The 14556-nt window shown below is 34.9% G+C and overlaps 1 long non-coding RNA gene across 1 annotated transcript in view; it reads left to right on the top strand.

Moving 5' to 3' along the window:
* The first annotated feature begins 9188 nt into the window (after nucleotides 1-9188).
* Nucleotides 9189-14556, top strand: part of LOC131382374 (uncharacterized) — a 67965-nt gene continuing 62597 nt past the window's right edge. Inside the window, exon 1 of the long non-coding RNA XR_009211791.1 lies at nucleotides 9189-9232. This is a non-coding gene — a long non-coding RNA (uncharacterized LOC131382374). The remainder of the gene's footprint in view (nucleotides 9233-14556) is intronic.

Below are 14556 nucleotides of genomic sequence, written 5' to 3'. Positions count from 1 at the left end.
AGAAACTCACTTCAAGTTTAATAATATAGATTTGCTAAAGGTGATCAGGTGGAAAAACTTTGATCATACAAATTGTGTTAGTCCGTTTTCATGCTGCTGATAAAGACATACCCGAGACTGGGTAATTTATAGAGAAAAAGAGGTTCAATGGACTCATACTTCCACATAGCTGGGGAGGCCTCACAATCATGGCGGAAGGTGAAAGACATGTCTTAGGTGGAGGCAGACAAGAGAAAGACAAGAGAATTAAAGGGGTTTCCCTTAGAAAACCATCAGATCTTATAATACTAATTCACTTCCACAAGAACAGTATGGGAGAAACTGCCTCCATGATTCAATTATCTCCCACTGGGTCCCTCCTACAGCATGTGGGAATTATGGGAGCTACAATTCAGGGTAAGATTTGCCTGGGGACACAGACAAACTATATCACAAATATTAATCAAAAGATATCCAAACTAAACAATATACTTCAAAATAACTAATGGGTCAAAGAGGATGCCTCAAAGGAGATAAAAATTATGTTACAATAAAAATGAAAAATTTCAAAGTCTGTGGAACACAGCTAGAACAATACATAGAGAGTAATGCATTATACTCAATACCTATGTTGGAAAAGAGAAAAAAAAATCAAATCAATAATTTAAGCTTCCATCACACAAAACTAGAAAAAGAACAAAATAAGTGAAAATTTAGAGAAGTAATAAGAGCTGAAATCAATTTCACTCAAAACTGAAAAAGAGAGAAAATCAACCAAACCAGTATCTGTCTTTCAAGAATATCAAAAATTGACAAACCTCCAGCAATCTAACAAAGAAGAGGGAGAGGGAGGGGGAGAGGGAGGGAGGGAAGGAGGGAGAGAGAGAGAGAGAGAGAGAGCAATGGATGACTAATATCAGACAACATCAAGAATGAAGATATATCACTAGAAATCCCACTGATGTTAAATAGATAAATGAATATTACACAAACAATTCTATGCCTATAAAAGAAAAACTTAAATAGATGATTTCTTGAAAGATACAAACTCCAAAACATACTTAAGAAGAATTGAGCAATTAGACTTATTCTATATTTATTAAATAAATTGATTTCATTTTAAATCCTTTCCACAAAGTGAACTCCAAACACAGATGGTTTTACTGGGGATTTGTATTACTCTGGGTTCTCCAGAGAGAACCAATAGTCTATATGTATATATAAAAGGAAGTTTATTAGGGAGAATTGATTCACATGATTACAAGATGAAGTCCCACAACAGACCATTTGCAAACTAAGGAAAGAGAGAAGCTGGTAGCATGGTTCAGGCCAAGTCCAAAAGCCTCAAAAACCAGGGAAGCTGATAGTGCAACCCTCAGTCTGAGGTTAAAGACCTGAGAGCTCCCAGGAGGCCAATGATGCAAGTCTCAGAGTCCAAAGGCCAAAGAACCTGGAGTCTGATATTCAAGGGAAGGAGGAGATGGAGCAAGCATCCAGCACAGAAAGAAACAGAGAGAGCAAAAGGACTTGGAAAACTACCTATCTCCCTTCTTTCACCTGCTTTGCCCTAGCAACTCTGGAGGCCAATCGGATGATGCCTACTAACACTGAGGGTGGGTCTTCCTCTCCCAGTCCACTGACTCAAATGTCAATCTCCTCTGGCAACACCCTCACAGACACACCCAGAAACAATACCTTACCAGTCATCTGGGTATCCCTCAACCTAGTCAAGTTGACACCTAATATCAACCATCATAGGATTTCTATCAAACTTCCAGGTAAGAAATAATGCTAATTCTATAAAAACTCTTCTAGTAAATTTTTTAAAAAGAGAATACTTTCTTGTTCATTGTATGAGACAAGAATTACACTGATCCCAAGCCCAGGCAAAGGCATTATAAGAAAACAAAACTGCAGTCAAATATTCCTTATCAACATAGGTCCAGAAATTGTTAACAAAATTTTGACATTTCAAATCCAACAGTACATAAAAATAATATAATGACCAAATAGGATTTATAGTATATTGTTTTTTCAATATTAAACAATTTGCTTTACTATAAACCCTATTTATAGTAAAGGAAACCCTATTTATAGTGAAGCAAATTGTTTAATATTGAAAAAAAAACAGTTAACACCATATTAACAGACTGAAATGAGAAAACTACATATCTATAAAACCGTACATAAACAAATACAGAAAAAGTTGTGATAAAACGCACAACTATTCATTAAAAAACAAACCTCTTGATTCTCAGTAAACCAGGAAAGAGAAAAAACTTGCTCAACCCCATTAAAAATATCTAGAAAATACATGCAGCTAATATAATATTTAATGATAAAAAACTGAATATTTTCTTCTTAATACCAGAATAGAGCATGTGTGTTGACTCTCACACATTCATTCATATTATACTGAGGTTCTAGCCAGTGCAATAAGACAATAAAAGGAAAGGAATAGCATCCATATTTAAAGGAAGAATTATAAGTAGCTTTATTCACAAATGAATAAAGATTACATAGAAGATCCAATTGAATCTATAAATAAGCTATTAAAAGCAATAAATCAGTTTAGCAAGTTTGAGTGTTGTAAGGTACTATATAGATGTGATAAAAATAATAAGTATAGTGAAAAGACAATTTAGTGGTAAACAACCTTTCTTAAAACAGATGGTTTTGAAATGAATGAATATAGAGCAGCAAAAAATGAACATTAATTCGCACCTCAGACAACAAACAAAAGTTAAGTCAAAATTAATCATTGATTTAAATATAAAACCTAAGATTATAACTTCTAGTATAAAACATGAAGAAAACCTTTTTGATCTGAGTTAGAAAAAAGGATTTCTTAGGTATAATACCAAAAGCACTATCAATAAAAGAAAAATTAATGCTGAATTGGATCTTATCAGATTCTAGATTGTCTACTCTTCAAAAACAAAACAAAGGAAACAAAATAACATTGTGAGAAGAAAAAAAAGACAAGCCACAATCTTGGAGAATATATTTTGCTTTTAGGGATTTTCCTCAACATTATCCTTCAATATTTAGCTTGAGTTTTTAATTTTCTACCATATCTTTAGTCCCTAATACTTCTGTTTTCCTTCTTTGAATATACTTTTAAAAAATGTAATATCATTTTCTTATTCCTTTATATACTATGTACCCATTAATATATTTATAATTATCATTTTATGTATTTGTCTTTTAAATAATATGAAGACAATATATAAAATGACAAACCAAAAATGTAATAATATTGCATTGTACTAGTGTTCTTTTTATTCATATGGCTTTGAGTTACTTTCTGGTGTCCTTTTATTTCTGCCTGAAGGAAGGTAATATAGTAAGCATTTCTTGTAGAGCAGACCTACTAGCAAAGAACTATCTCAGCTTCTGTTTACCTGAGAATGTCTTAATTTCTCTTTCATTTCTCTAAGGATACTTTGGCCAGATACAGAACTCTTGGTTGAAAGTTATTTTCTTTTTCTGAAACGGAGTCTCGCTTTGTCGCCCAGGCTGGAGAGCAGTGGTGCGATCTCGGCTCACTGCAAGCTCCACCTCCCAGGTTCACACAAAAGTTATTTTCTTTCAGCACTTTAAATATGTCATCCCACTGCCTTCTAGCATTCATAGTTTGTGCTGAGAAAGCAGCTGTTATTTTACTGAAGAATCATTGTACATGATAAATCACTCCTCTTTCGCTGCTTTCAAGATTCTTTTTTCTTAGCTTCCAACTGCTGGATTAAAACGTGTCTCTTTGTGGATGATTTCTATCAGTAACTCCTTTTTCTTTATTTCTTTATGATTTTAACAACTGGTTTCTAGCATTTAAACTTTAGGTATTTAAAGAGAATTCCTAGAATAAGAGGTAGAAATAAATATGATGAAATACTCAGAGGAATTTATCCATCTTTCAATGAATAGCTTTGCTGAAAATCTTGAACATTATCATGGAATTTTACTTGAAAATAATGTTTTAACTCATTAACACCTTAACCCTTTTATTGAAATTATATTGCATATAACTTATTTCAGAAGTAGATTAGTTCAGCCCCTAAGTACAAGAAGAATTGGATACAACACTTAAAAACTTCCAAAGGGAACACATAATGCCACACAGCTCACCCTGTGGAAGTCCAACATTTTTTGTCAACAACATTTTGTCACTTTATTTATTTATTATTTATTTATTTTTATCCCTACATTAAATTTATCATGAGTTGAATCTTTATTTTTCTCTTATTCATGGTTTTGCATAAATTCATCAAGTTAACTTGTAGGGAAAAATGGTTAAAAGCAATGGACAACTTGATTACTGAGTTAGATTCCAACTATATCATCATATCATTACATGCTTTAATTTATAGAACAAGATAAAGTCCTTTTCAACTCCATTATCAAAATTACAAGGTTATTTCATTTCACTATTATTCTTATAGTAATTTTTGAAAATCCTTTTAAAGATGAGTATTCTTTTCATGTTTGTTTTCTGAGTAATTATTTTCTTTTTATTGTTTAAGTTTAGGTTCTTAAATGTATTTAAAAGATCAATGAAATGGAAAATTTGGGTGAATCATTCAAGCAAAACGTAATTGAATGTTTGAGTTGCTACTGGTCATAACAAATATAAAAACTAATAAAATTTAAAATATGTCGAAATGAACAAAAAGTAAAACATCAAATACAAAAAGGAAGACTGGATAAAAGAAATAAATAGGCTGTAAAAATGTAGTAAATCAATGAATATTATAATGCCAAGTAGCAACGATGCTTACATTAAAACTGTAGAGCTACACTGTAAGAAAATAGGGAAGAGATGGTTAATAAGGTAATTATTTATGTCTTATAGGAAGCGTAAGTCACATTAGGAACTTAGGTAAGAGTTTTCAATGTCAATTCTTAGAGTTTCTGAGAATTATTCCTCATGATACCTCCCCTGTGCTAAATTCATGGCTTTTCTTTTTAATTACTCATTTGTTCAAGATCTTCTCCCATCTGAGTGCTACAGTTTGCTTTCCTTCTCCCCACAACACCCTCTGTTATTTGGTCTTCAGCTTTAATTTTTTAACTTCCCACTTTGGCAGAATGCCTAGACAGAATCTACTTCTCACCTTAGTGTCTGGCAGGACTATAGCTGGTTCCTTATCAGTCTTGTCAGGCAAGTACTATTGTACTGGGCTTTGATCCTAGAAAAGTATGGCAAAGTCTTTAAGAATGGTATGCATTTTAAGAGGTCAGGCTCTTCGAACATGAAAAGTAAGAGTCTGGGAGTGGGAACCTGATAAGGGAAGGTAGAATATCTGAAGATGAATAATTTATAAATTAAAGGAAATTATTTCTTATAGTTATAAAACCTGTTAAGTCCAAGGTTGAGAGGCAGCATCTGGTGAGAGCCTTCTTGCTGGTGGCAGCTCTCTGAGAGTTGTGAGGCAGTGAAGGGCATCACATGGTGAGGCCTTAGTGCACTAGCTGGGACTCTCTCCCTCTTCTTCTAAAGCTACCAGTCCCATTCCCATGAAAATCCCTAAATCCAGTAGCCTTTTATTCCATTAATCCACAAACGAATTAATCTATTTATAAGGGCAGAGCCTTCATGATCCAATTACCTCTTAAAGGCCCCACCTCTCCATACTGCTTTGTTGGGGATTAAGTTTCAACATGAATTTTGAAGGGCACAAAATATAGCAGTAGATTTCTCTTCCCAACCTAACTCCTAGTCTGAATTGAAAAGCTCATTTGAGGAGCTTGGGAACCATCCTGATCAAGTTGGGAGTGGGTAGGTAAAGAGAGGTTTGGGTAAGAGGACACTGACAGCGGTAAATTGTGGGTATTTTAAAAGATATCATAATCAGGATTTATATAAGGTCCATCCAGATTGGTGTAAGGAACAGCCGGCAGCTGAGGACATATAAGTAAAAGGTACCAGCTTCTAGACACTGTGCTGTCTTCCTTCCTCACTCTTTCTTGAATATAATAGATAGCTATTAGTTCCTAGTTGGCCCAGCCCCACCTGGTACCTCAGCCATGGCCTATAGGCTTGGAAATATACTGAGATCCAAAAGTAGAATGATGCCTCTGCCTGGTGTCTGAGGTGCCTTGGAGTGATGGAGAAACCTGGGCCCTGGATCACTTCCATATGGATCAAGTTGAAGCTGCCTTTGCATCCCTCAGTGTGTGTGGCAAGCTGCTATTCGCATATGAAAAGTAAAATTATGTATGCAAAAGGAGAGAGATAGGTAAACTGTTGCATTATAGAAATAACACTTCATGGGGAATGCTATACCCTTTGTGCCACTGGCCAATTATAAAGCTTCAAAGAAGCATTTCAACTTTGAGTTTGGAAATGGTAAGTTGGACTAGATAACCCAACTTAATATATATAAAAAAGGGAAAGTTAGGCTGGGTAACCTCTGAAATTCCTCTGATTCCAAGTGTGTCATGATTCCAAACATCAGTAAAATTAACAATAAAAAAAATTGAGGAGTACTATTTCTCTATAATTCCACTGTTTGCTACCTATTCCTCATGCTGGAGTGCAGCAGCACGATCTCGGCTCCTCATGACCTTTTGATTGCATAGTACAAATTTCAGAAAGCTTGAGTAAGTGCCTGCCTAGCTGGGCGTGGCTGGCTGGGCGTGTGGCTCACGCTTGTAATCTCGGTACTTCAGGAGGCTGATGCGGGTGGATCACGAGGTCGGGAGTTAGAGACCAGCCTGACCAACGTGGTGAAACCCCGTGTTTACTAAAAATACAAAAATTAGCCAGGCGTGGTGGTATGTGCCTGTAGTCCCAGCGACTCGGGAGGCTGAGACAGGAGAACCACTTGAACCCAGGAGGTGGAGGTTGCAGTGAGCCGAGATTGCACCACTGCACTCACTCCAGCCTGGGTGACAGAGCAAGACAGTGCCTGCCTTGCCAGCCTCCTGATGAATAGCATGAGCACTTTTCTCTAAACAGATGAGCCAAAAGCCTAGTTCTTATGGATTTGTAATAACAGAATACTTTCTTTACCTAAATTGTAATAGAATAAGGACATGAATCTCTATCAATCTGAGTGCCAGAAAGTAGCCCCTATTAATTTGTCTTTTAGTTATTTGTGGTAGTTCTAAAGGAAGTGTATTGCAGTGTGCCCCCAAAGCAGCCATAACATGCCAAGAATGTTAAGTGTGACTCAGAAAGCAGAATTTAACAGCCTATAGTGGCAAAATGTGAGAATTAAAATGGCAGGAGGGGTGTCAGCTCTTCTCTCTAAAACATTCTTTCATTAATAAACAACGTAAACATGCTGTGTGTTATCTTTCAGAATGTGAACATATTATTCCATCATTATCAAAGAACAGCTTGTAAATTTTTAGGGATATTTCTCAAAAGTGTGACTTATGGGACAAATTATTTCAGTAACTTCTCTCAACTGAGCAATTGGCAGCAGTACTATAAAATACTTTTAAGAATAGAATCATTGTTTATTTAATGTCAGGAATTTGATTGCTCTAAAGCACATATGAAATCAAGCCATTATTTTCTAAATGTAATACACCATCAGAGGGTTCTCAGAATTGAGTGTAGATATGGTGGCCAAACGAGTGTTGACACACAAAAATTACTGCTTCTGATGCTTCTTATTGTCTCTATATTATTGATTTCTACTATTTTTATTCTTAAAACTGTGTCCAATACCGATGTTACCAAAACACAGTTAAAATTACCCTTTCTTATTACTTCGAAGACACTTATACATCAGGAATGGCTTCATCTCTCTATGTGACTTGAACAGAGCTCGAAATGCACATCTATGTGCATGGGAGACAGTTGCAGACAGAGCCTGTAGGCTCTGGAGTCAGACATCTAGGACTTATTAGTTGTGTGGCCTTACCCAAGTTAATAATCTCCATATTTCTAATTTCTGATTTGACAAATGAGTCTAAACATATTACCTACTTTAAAAGTTCCAGTGTGGTGATAAACTATAAAGTGACATCTTTTTGGTCAATATGTGTGAACATTTTTTCAATGTGACATACCCTTATACATCATTAAACTCTTCCTGACATGAATACAGGAAAGTTCATAATATCATTTATCATATTAGTGATTTTACATGATTATTATTTTATCATAAAATGAATAAAACATGAGATACCTCATTAAGAATTCACATTCACTGTATCCACTCCAAACTTCACACCTCAATGTAAGTCTTTTGAAAATTTACTGAAGAGGAAAATTGTAGCTATAATTATACATAAATACCTACTAAAATCCCTTTACCTATTCACATGTCAAAGTCCTTATGACTCCCCAGAAGTCTCTCTTCTCTCACTCCTTGTTCCAGAACACTTTGCAAAATCCTCATCTATTTTTTTGCTCTTGTATTGCTGTGTTATTTTTTCCCTTCTAACAACTGCCTCAGTGATATTTTGTTTAGGATTTTTGCATTTATGTTTATGAAAGCAAGTGATCTGTGATTTTTCTTTCTTTAGTATCCTTGTAAATTATTAACATGAAGCTTATTCTGTCTCCATAAAATGAGTTGTTAATTGTTTCCACTTTATTCCCTGAAAGAGTTTGTTTGAACTGATTTCTTTCTTCAATATTTGAAAGTTTTCACTGGAAGCCTTCCAAGCCAGTCATCTATTATGTGAACAGTCTTTGATTACATAGTCAGCATTTTAATTTAGAATAATAATAATTTTAATTTCATTCCATTTTAAAAATTTATTCTTTTGTATCTCTTGGTAAATTGTGTGTGTGTTTGTAGGGATTTGTCCATGTCATCAAATTTTTCAAATTTTGTCGTAAAATTATTCATTATCTTTGATTGTCTAGCGGAACCTCTTTTTATTTTCTGTATGTGTAATTATTGAACCTCTTTTGTATGTCATGTAGTTTTTTTTTTTTTGGCTTTTGTTTTGTTTTGTTTTAATCCATATCACAATCTCAGTTTCTTAATGAGATTGTTTAGTTCATTTATATTCAGTTATTAATACATAGAACATATTTTAGAGAGATTAGAATGGTGGTATATTGGATTAACAAATACTGAAAGAAGAGCATGCATTTTGGGAAAAACATAATTCCTTTTGGAAAATGTAAACTACCCAAATTAAAATTGCTCTAATATACTAGTGTAAAAAAGAGGCAATCTTTAAAGAAAATTTATTAGAAAAATACATCAATATGTTCTCAAATATTTCTTTCAGATTCTCTAGAACAAAGAAGTATAAGATAATTAAGCTCCAAGACTATCAGGTATGACATATCTCCTCAGTTTGAAATATTTTTTTTCTTTTTCTCAGAAGTTCATTGTAGTCTTCAAGGTATCTTTTGCCTTTGGAACCCTATTGGTCAAATTATTTTAAACTAAGATGTCTTCCTTATCATAAATAGTGCTATCTAGTTTATGTTAGTACTATAGAGCTTTGATGCACGGTAATATTAACTAATGAATACCAAAACCCTTTCCCTAGCCAAAACCTTGCCAATAAACTTCAGAAATTCTCTCAGTAAGAATCCTGTATTATCCTTTTTTTAACCTTCTCCCATCACTCAGCCTACGAACCAACAGACACACACATACACACACAGACACATTATGGCTTTTTTTCCCCATCTTTGAGTAAAAATATTCTTTCAAATTCGAAGGAACAATCTGTGGCTATCATTGACCACTTGCTGTTGCTTTGCTATGTTAAAACCTTATGGTTGAACCTCTCTGTTCTCTTCAGTGCTTTAGTGGTGTTACCAATCTCATTTATAGAAAACTCTTAGTATGCTTTATTTGTTATTTTCTTTTAAATTCAAAATTATTATTTTGTGGTGTGTTTTTCATACTCTCAAAACATTTGCTGTTGAGCCCTGAGTAAACTTACTATTGGCTCAAGACAATCTTCTAGAATGCATAGTAATTACATTTATGTAATATAATATCATTTATTCTAAATCTATACATTTTTTTATTACATTGCATATGCTATTTTGGCCTTGATGGTCTTCTTGTTAAAGAGTGAAACAAACCACTGAATATGCTGTATGCCTGAAAGCTGTATTTTGTAAAAGCTTTTGTTTGTGTGTGTGATCAAACTGTTTCTTGTTCGTGCTGGAACCAGAATGCTATGGGGTTTCCATAGCCTTTCAGTGTTGTTCACCCTCAAAACTATTTTGTGATTTTGTCTGAGTCAATAGGTACCATTTTAGTGCCTTATAATAAGCTATAGTTATATCAAACTGCTGACTGGAAATTACAACAGAAGTAGAGTAAGCTTTGTGTGCCTCTCTTCCTCTACAATGAGCAGCTACATTTTAGTATCTGCTGCTATCTGCCTACCACATATCACAAGTACTAAGAATTATCTGATGCTTCCGAAATTGCTTCAATACCATATATATTTTCATATTTATCATATAGTATTTTAGACTGTGCACAAATTTAATTAAAATGATTGTGGATTTTTGTTCCAATGTAAAATTAGCTACAATGTGATTGAGCTTTATTAAATGAAAACAGAAATGATAGTTGATGCCACAACTTATTTTATATTTACAAATTCCTAAGTCTTAGGAAAAATATAATTTTTATTTTATATACAATAAAAACATACTTTTATTGAGTTAACTGCATTCCTTTATAACCTTTTCTTTTTACTGCTCTTGCCTATATTAATTGTCAAGGCTTAGCTAGAGTCCTGTGATTGTCAGCCTTGAACCTGAGTCAAGGAAGGTGTGGAACTCTTACAGGAGAAGATTTTGATAAAGAGGAAACTGTGGAGTTAGAGTACTATCTCCACCACCTTAAGTGGATCCTGAGGCCAGCATCATTAATCAGCTTTCTACTAGCCATTGCCCCAATGTTTTCCTTGCCTACAGAGCCTTGACTTTTAGAGAAATGCAATGTGTTTAACCATAGAAGAAGAGTCATAATTTGGCCTATTGAGTTTTGAGATAATCTCATTTTATTTATTTATTTATTTATTTATTTATTTATTTATTTATTTATTTATTTTTAGACGGAATCTCACTCTGTTGCCCAGGCTGGAGTGCAGTGGCGCAATCTCAGCTCACTGCAACCTCCGCCTCCTGAGTTTAAGCAGTTCTCTGCCTCAGCCTCCCTTGTAGCTGGGATTACAGGTGCCCACCACCACGCCTGGCTACTTTTTGTAGTTTTAGTAGAGACGGGGTTTCACCATCTCAGCCAGAGAGGTCTTGAACTCTTGTCCTCATGATCCACCAACCTCGGCCTCCCAAAGTGCTGGAATTACAGGTGTGAGCCACTGTGCTTGGCCTGATAATCTCATTTTAATTTCTACATTCTGCGGTCTCCTTTGTAGTAAGTGCTCTAAATGTCAGTTACTCACATGGATGCATTTGCTTTTTTTTTTTTTTTTTTTTTCCCCCACTGCAGTGCTGCAGCCTGTATTGTAGTGGTCAAAGCAGTCTTGGTTCTCTGATCCTGGCTTCCTAATCACTGGGTGACACCTCAGGTGTGTCTTCCTAAACTCAGTAGTTAGTGTAGTATTTTCATGTAGCCCAAGTTTCCTGATTCTGGCCACATCACGCCCTAGGTACATACATTCAGCTAAGTACTTCTAGGAATCATTGAGGGTCTAGGTTGGAATTCACTCCAGCAGTTGTTTCCAGGACTTTGTAAGCATCTAATTCCTGTATTAAATGTTTTCTGCTTAAAGTAACTAGAGAGGCTTCTGTTTCTTACACTGAACTTAGACACAGCTACATACTTGTGTTTGAAGGTAGGCTTGGCTATGTGACACAGGAGTTGCCAAGGTTATTGGAAGTTTGTACAAATTGTTTTCTTATTAAGAATATGGAGGTATGAAAAATAGTAGCTTAAACTGCCCTGCTCCTTCCTTCTCCTTTTGTTTCCTCCCTTTGATCTTTGATAGAAGTTTTAGAGTTAAAACAGCCATCCTGCAACCATGAGATAACTGGATGAATAAGAACCAAAGACCTCAGTTTGCTGTGGTCCCAGCAGTGTTGGTGTGCTTTATTATGTTAGGGATAGTAGAGAAGGATGAAAAAAGCTTGGATCGTTGATGACATTAATGTTAGTAGGCTGCTAACGAAGCTCTGGACTGCCATTGTTTGTGAGGTTTCTTGTCACTTGCTGGAAAAATAATTTCCAATTAATAAAATAGAACTGCCTACTCTATGATGGTGATAGATCAAAAGTAAAGGCAGTGTGAACTTTTGTAATGGAGTAGATGCTTTCAATGCCCTGCCATATCTCTCAGACTTACATTCCAGTATGCTCCACCAACCTCCCGTGTGCAGTATTAGGATCTCTGTGTGCTTGAGGGCTTTTCTTGGAATTTTACAAAGCTTCCATCTAACTCTTAGAAGTGGCAAGAAATTGATACTCCCTGAGAGTATCTCCCTACCAGTGACTCTCAGACATTGCTGTATAAGTACATCAACTTTCTGTTTCCTTTGGCAGAACATTTTGAAGCATGTATTTTACACAGTTCCCAGGCTTTCCCAATATATTAGCCAATTTAATATCTGATCTTTTATAGGTTGTCTCCTTTCTCTGCAAATCCTAAATTAAATAATTGCACTTAATTTTTTGTCTTAGCATTTGCTTTTGAGGGTGATCCAAGCTGAGATAACTAACTTGAAATCACATGGTATATCGGCAAAATCAGGTATAAAAGACCAAATTAACAAGGGTCTTCTACTTCAGCCAAAAGTCAGTGCACAGAATGCTATGGACGCCTCTGTGATTTCATCTGACTATAGCTTTACAAAGACACAGGCCCTTTAATTTTGTTATGTTATTCCAGTTGTGACTATATATTGACTATACCCATTATATAAGTTCTGCTGGCTACTCTAATGGTATTCTCCAAAGAAAGAAAATGCATATATATATATGCACATGCACACACACACACACACACACACACATACACACATATAATCATAGATTATATACACGAATAATTTATATACATATAAATTACCGACACATATTACCTATACCAACGCATATTATCTATCAGCAATATGACCTATTTTAAATATTTGATAAAAGCCCAGTTTACCAAATAATGAAAAAAAACTTGAACAAAAGATTTACTTGAGGCAAACATGAGAGTATTCCATTTTATTCTCTCTCTCTCTCTTTCCCTCTCTCTCTCTATATAAAGAGAAATTTATTTTTAAGGAATCGGCTCAAAGGATTGTGAAAGCTTGGTAAGTTTAAAATCTGATGAGGTAAGCCAGCAGGCTGGACACCCAGGGAAGAGCTGCAGTTAAAATCCAAAGGCCGTCTTTTGGAACAATCCCTTCTTGCTCAGGGAAGGTCAGTCTTTGTTTTATTAAGACCAACTGATTAGATGAGGCCCATCTGCATTAAGATGGGCAATTGGCTTTACTCAGAGCCTACCAATTTATATGTTACTCTCATCCATAAAACAACCAAATAGAAACATCTTGAAAAATGATAGGTTAAATATTTTGGTATAGTGGCCCAGCCAAGTTGACACATAAAATTAACTATCACAGATACTTTTTTACTAGTTTTATCTCTAGATGTCAACATTACAATTATTAGTCCACTTGTCTGACTCTACCACTGCTTCTAAAGGCAGCTTAATTTTAATTCAATTAGACTATTTTCCCACGTGTTAAATGTCTTCAATCAAAGGTACTTTCCATTTCCATGAGCTCAAACCACATGGCTTTTTACATCTGTATGTGCAGACAGAATGAGCAAATTTCACTGTGGCATTTTTTAAAATTAAACTTTGGCATTTACCTCCATTTCCTCTTGAAAGAACTCATGAATTACGGGATAAGCATAAAACATTTGGCTCTTGCAAGAAAAGTTACTTTTTTTTTGACAGAAAGGCCCAAGGTGGAAAGTAAATTTAAAAACCCAATTTAGAGAGAGAAACTGCAGTAAACTCTGTGATTTTTTTATTGATGGAAACTGTTTCACATACAACTAAGCAGGTTTCAATGCATGAATCTTTCATCAAAACAAAGCCAATGGAACTAATTACCTAACTGCAGAGCAGTTTTTCACAAAGAGCAATTTCATGTCAGTGAGTTTTACTTCATGACAAATGTCTGGTTTTCTACTAGTAAAATTTGCAAGGAACTCCCCTTCAGTTAGAGAAAAAAGAGACTATAAGTTTTGGGGAAATAATTTTCCTGTGGGAAATTATCTTTTAAATAACTATTCATTAAGTACTGCCAACAATGTGTTCTATACAACTTAGATTGCAAGAAGAATTATCAAGAAAAAATCGTTGATATTTGATTATCAACAAAAAAATAGTTGATCACCAAATCAAAAGCTTATTGAGAATAAAACCCGTGATTTAGTCATCTGAGGACCCCCACTTACCATAATGGTACCTTGCAGGCATTAGGTTTTTAATAACTAAATATTTATTGTAAAACATAAATGCTCAATAAGGTTTTGTTTCTGTACTCACAGAATTTATAATCCAGCTGAATTAGGGAGGCATACTGCTGTAAATTAGCTGAAACTACTATGCCTGTGCACGACCAGAGGGTCCTCGTGGGCAGCTATTGATAGCTGTCAACAGTTT

Source organism: Hylobates moloch, unplaced genomic scaffold (genome assembly GCF_009828535.3).
Source record: "Hylobates moloch isolate HMO894 unplaced genomic scaffold, HMol_V3 SCAFFOLD_23, whole genome shotgun sequence".
In the NCBI taxonomy this organism is placed as follows: domain Eukaryota; kingdom Metazoa; phylum Chordata; class Mammalia; order Primates; family Hylobatidae; genus Hylobates; species Hylobates moloch.
The sequence above is the reverse complement of the archived record's forward strand: the minus strand, read 5'-3'. Positions and strand labels throughout refer to the sequence as shown.